Genomic DNA, 6403 nt, shown 5'->3' with positions numbered 1-6403 from the left:
AGAGTAACTTCACCGAATGTGCAAAGCCAAAGCGTTTAACTAAATTTGTTAAAACAGACAGAAAAAAAAAGTAGAAGCAAGTGTCGTGCTTCAAGGTAACTCAGCAATTAAGAGCTCAAAGCACCGTAGCACAAACGGGGAGAGAGAGAGAACGAAACGGTTCAGCTTGGCTCTGCTAATGCACAGTCGTATAACAGTGCTGTGGCACTGATAAGCGTTCATTGAGAGCAATACCAGTTTTTGTTGACATTTTTTTATTAATATTCATAACGACACTCTTTCTTGCATTTGTTTATAATATTTTTTTTATTGTTTTCTTTTCGTTTTATTTGTTGTAATTAGTTTACTTTTGCCAATAAATACAGTAGTGGCTAATAAATTATTTATTAAGTTTATTTAAATACTTTTGAGAGTGTTTAATGTATGACTTTTAAGAGTAATAAATTTATACTTTTTTATTATTTTAGACAAAAAATAACATAATAATTATATTGCCAATTATTATATTATGATAATTATTATATTATATTATTTTATAATATTATATTACTATAGTATTTTTGTAGAAAAATATAATTATTCGAAATAATAAACTTACTCGTATTTATGTGAGATACAAAGACTTATAATATTAGTAAACATGACGATAAATATACTTTATATTTATGTATATTATAGCTGGACATAAACATAGCGTAAAATATAAAAAACATATTGAGTCAAAAACGGCACTGTCCATGGACCACTATATGTTATTACATCACAGCATGAGCCGGATCATGATAATGTAAAGGTGTTACACTAAGAAAATAATCAACAAATACGCTTTTTCTTGAAAATGCTATATATCCTCCAAACTCATAGTGACAGCAGGAGTCACTTTACAACTGACATAATAAACTCCTCCTGACCCAGTCCTTGAAGTATGTAAGCAGTCAAAAAGGTAGAGCACGTTTTTAGAGATATTTTTTTGAAGCAGTAAAATGTTGTGATAACGTAAAGCGATAAGTGTTCCTAATATAAGAAGATTTAAGATAATATAAGATATACGCTTCTTATAAGACTATAAGAAGATTTAAGATGCGAGTGTCAATATTCATATTTTGAAAAAGTACTAACTGGTCGTTGAAAATTGTATTATTGCTTCTTGAATTATTCTAACTTATGATGAAAACACTTTTGCATGCGTTTGAACCATTTCTCAAAACATTTCTTTTAATTTTCTTTAGACACCTCCAAAACTTGGTTTTAAAATGCAACAATGACTTCTTTCGCCGTTGTCCACACAAAAATCGTTGTCCACGGAATTTATTTTTGACGTTCGAAAACAAGAAGAAGTCATTGGGTACCAAATTAGGCGGGTGACTCATCAATTCAAGTTTTTGAATGTTCAAATAGTCGGCTGTTAGACGAAATGTGTGAGCACTATTTTCTGTATTTTACTGAAGACTTCTGGTAAACAAATGATTGTATACGATCCAGAATTGACTATTTTACATTCCTGTAATGGTATCCGTATAGTTGCTACATGACCAGTTTTTCCGAAAAAAACATTTATTTTGAAGTGCTTTAAGCGCGAACAACTTTTGTTGGATCTGGTTCATCTTGAGACATATAAGACATATGTCAAAAAATACAACAAAATTTTCACGTTGAATTGGATTACTATATAATTGTTATACCACATATCTATCTCTATGTCTTCTTTTTTACGTCTACTTCCTTCATTGGTGCTTCAAACACTTTTCTCGCTGCAGCATCATCATCCATTCTCACGACATGGCAAAGCCAACGAAGCCGCTGAATATTATTTTGCTATTTCGGTCATTTTTAACCATATCACGGATCACTGGAGGTACAGAGACCTACGATTGGGAACCGCTACTATAGTGAAAGCTAAAAAATTTAAGAAAGTAGTTAAAAATTATTGTTAGACTACAAGACTTATTTGTTCTACTTAATAAAATAGTCTTACTGTTTGACTGCTAATACTAGAAATATATCAGTCAGCTGCTTCAACTAAACCCCAACCTGTGCAGTACTACAGTACCGGTGCTGTCAGGTCATTCCAAATAGGAGAGACCCACAACGAGGCTTGCTGTACTCTATAAAGACTTTGGTGACTCTGCAAAGAACGAAGAAACTATGTTTTATCTTATTCACACATTTGTGATTAACTAAGTGCTCAGTAAGTAAAGGCCAGCAGAAGTCTTAATATTTATGGAGTCCATTTTTCACCAATCTCTCGGAGTTCTTGTCATTCAAGCTTTAAATCGGGGTTCTATGCGTGTTTTTTTCAGTATACTTCTTTCTTTATATATTTATAAAAAAAGAAAATTCTTATGTCTATTTGAGAAGTCATTTTGGTGAAGTACATAGGCAACGTTTTTTTCCGTGGTATCACAAGAAACTATTATTTGTTTTAGGTGTGATAGGACACAACTCCAACCTATGCTATTAATTGTAACTTATTGATGCTACTAAAATAAAAAATTTAAATAATCATTTAGATATACTATTCATTTAAATTACAACATTATGGCTATTAAAATACTATATTAAAATTTTATAAAGCAGCATTTGACAATTATGTCAATAAAATGATGTTGAAGCTATTAATTATGAATTGTGCTATAAAATGCACTGCATAAATTTTATAATTCTTTTTTACATTTATTTCACGTTTTTGTTTTTGAAAAATATCTCACACAACATCTTTTCATTATAATGTCATAAAAATATTTAGTGACACTACATCATGCAGTAGTCATCTTGAATGATCGTAATCATGAACATTAGCTACGTCATTATTTTCATTATGATCTCATCATTCATAACGACAGCTTACACAACCGGCAGCAGTCAACACGAATTTCATAATGTTGTGTTGAAAATTACAATGTTTCGCACTCAAAGCATGAATGCACTCCAATCTCACCGCAAGGATGCAACACAAATATGAGCACAGACACAGATACAAACACAGATACAGCACAGCCACCACCACACAAACAAGTACAAATTCTGAATACGAATGCGAATGTGAATTTTCACACATCCGTACAAATGCATCCACACCAGCGAGCCTGACGTGCAACTGCAAAAATGTTTCATTCATTACAGATACACACTTGCAATGCAATTCAATTCATTTTCATTCATTTTGAATGCAATTTCCATTTTATAAGCAGAAAATGTACGGGAACACAAAGAGGAAGCAAATGAGAGCAGAAAAAATTATTATTATATATATTGTAAATGTAATCTTGAATGTTATCTTCATGTGTGACGATGACGATGATTCCATTGAAAAAAAGAGCTTAAAATAAGATTGCGTCGCTTTTAAGGATATGAGTAGAAGAAACTCATTGAAATTACATCCTCTGATGGAGCCTGTTAATACATGTGTTCCTGCAGTCTTTTGCTTACCTTCCATATATATTACACTTGTATCTTTGTGCTATGAGTTTATTTCAAACTTGTGCATATGTAAATCGAGACTGTAATATTATCGTTAGACTTTATGAAATCACAAAAGCAACATTTACAAAATTTATATGAGCTCGTCAGTCCTAAGGATATTAACTTTACTTATTTGTTTATGTGTGAAGAAGTGTGGCTTTTTTCTAAGGGAAATTTCTGATTTCAACATTTTCATTTCTTATTTCATTTTCTATTTTTTTTTTTCCTTTGAATTCTTATTATCCTTTATTAATTTTCACACTCATTGCATACAATACGCTTCCACAATTAAAATAAAAATGTTGTTGGCACTTTTTGAAGTAGTCCTTTTCTTACTAATCACTTGAATAGTTATAAATATTTAAGAGTTTGCTGAGCAAACAGTCTGATGTTTATAAATACGACGTCGCATCTATAAGAATACCATTAACCAAAGTTCCATTTACTACCTACATAAAACTCTAAACTCTTTTTATATTTTATAAAACATATGGTCCATATGTGTATGTGACCATGGAAGCGCTACGAAAGCAACAGTCGTGAACCGAAAATATAAATACATAGTAAATACATAGTAAAAAGTGAATTTTTTACAAAATCAATATGAGCAACAACAATTTCGGTAATAATAATAAGAAATAATCTATTAAAAGCTTTGATGATCTCTACAAATTGTATTAGTTCTCATTAAAACATTATAAGCACTTTTCAACAAAAAGTTCTCCAATCCCGATTCTGTTTTGAGAGCCCCACTTCAGTAATATATTACTATACCATATACTATATATATTACAGGGAACTATAGTTTCATCAAAATGAAACTATTTTATGATTTCAAAACTGAAACTAATACAAAGAGCTTATATTTAAGATTTTTATATAAAATTTTAATTGAATCTTGCCATTATATATTAAATTTGTTCTCAAAGAAACAAACTTTTTATAGGATTGGACTCTTTTTGTGGTGATTTTCGATGACTTGTCAATGCATAGCCGACTTATTGACATATCCTCAACATCCCTATCTTCAATTCCATAACTTCAAAAAATGAGTAATTGTGATATACATTTGGAATTTGAAAAATGTGTGAGCCTATCACACCTACATTTCAAATTAAAAAGAATTCATAGACTTTTTGTGGAAGCAATGGTCATTCGATAAATACATGTAGATTTTTCTTACTCTAGCAATAATATTTTCTAATCATAAAAAAGACGCTACCACAATTTTTTCCGATTGGTGAAAAACATCGAAAAACATCACACTGTAGGTGAGACTTGAACCCAATAAAATCATCTCTTAGGAATAAATGGAGTAGATTTTCACAGATATGTGGAAACTTCATTCCAGTAATCGGGGAAGAGATATGTGTGTGAGCAGTTTAATACCTAGCGGATTAAGTTTATATAACCCAGAAAGCATAGGTGTAGCGCAGGTATGCAGTATTATAAAGTCTTTTATAAGACGGTTATTAAATAATCAATTTTTTAATATGGTGGTCCTAAAACTAAGCATATGATGTATTGGATGTTCATTATGGTATATGCATGGTATATCACAGTACTCCCAAATCAGTTACCAGAACGATTATATATTGAAAAAGTTTTAATGTAAATAATAATATACCTTGTTTTCTAAAATTTATCAATATTATCAACAGAATTTATTATTGGCACCGTTGCAGTTCATAATTATTGTTAATATTATTATTATTAATTAATATTATTAATTATTATTATTATTATTAATAATTATTATTATTAATTATTAATATTATTATTAATTATTATTATTATTAATTATTATTATTATTAATTATTATTATTATTAATTATTATTATTATTAAGTATTGTTATTATTATTATTATTATTATTATTATTATTATTATTATTATTATTATTATTATTATTATTATTAAGTATTGTTGTTCTTATTATTAATTATCATTATTATTACTATTATTATTCATTATATTATATTAGCAAGTAGATACAAAGCTCACCCGTGGTATCAGATTTCACAACAAATAAAATTTACTCAGTACCATTTATACCTCACACAGTATCACATTTTAGTCACCTCCTACGACAGGCATGCTTTACCTTGGGAATATTCTAGCGGTGAAGACGTTATGAAAGAAGCTTCTCAGTAATGTTTATTACATCCTTAGTTGAAACTAATTTTTTTATTGGTCCTGGAACAAAGAACTTATCAATCGTAAAGCGAATATTATTTTCCCATGAATCAATTACTTAAATTCACATGATTGCGAATTAATTAATTATACTAATTAATGGGATTATGAATTATTTAATTATTTTATTGGAATACATTATTACAGTTATAATCTACAATTACTTTAATGTAATGCATCTTTTGAAGTTAAATTTTAATTCAAAATTTCAAATTTTTAAATTTAAAGCAGCAACATTAGCACATGACATTTAAAGATATGATTTTTCAAACATCAAATGGAATTTAAAAAAAAAATGAAATATTTTTAGTTTAGTTTAGATTTTTAGCAGAAATAGTTCAAAATTCATTAGGCTCAAAATTTTCTGTTTCATTCATAATTAATAAATAATAAAATCTAAAAAAGAATGAATATAAATGAGTCTTCCAAAAAATGCAAGAGAGTGACTTTCGGTAAAACTACTGTATATGAATACCCCCGATGTCCTAGCTGGAGCGAAATCAACAAAGATGACGCTGCTTCAAACCATACTGATAACTCAAGTACTGCTCAAAACTCCAAAACAAACAGCAAATCCAATATTCAGGCATACAAAAAATTGAAAAAATGCCAATACTTTTCCCCAAATAAGTCATTAGGTGGAACTACTGGAATGCGACCATCCAATATAGTAAAAAATTTTGCTGAAAATTTCTTTTATAGATGTCCTCATTTTACGAATATAGGCAGGAACATTGGAAGTAA

Source organism: Teleopsis dalmanni, chromosome 1 (assembly GCF_002237135.1).
Source record: "Teleopsis dalmanni isolate 2A chromosome 1, ASM223713v2, whole genome shotgun sequence".
In the NCBI taxonomy this organism is placed as follows: Eukaryota; Metazoa; Arthropoda; class Insecta; order Diptera; family Diopsidae; genus Teleopsis; species Teleopsis dalmanni.
Note: the sequence above shows the minus strand (reverse complement) of the source record.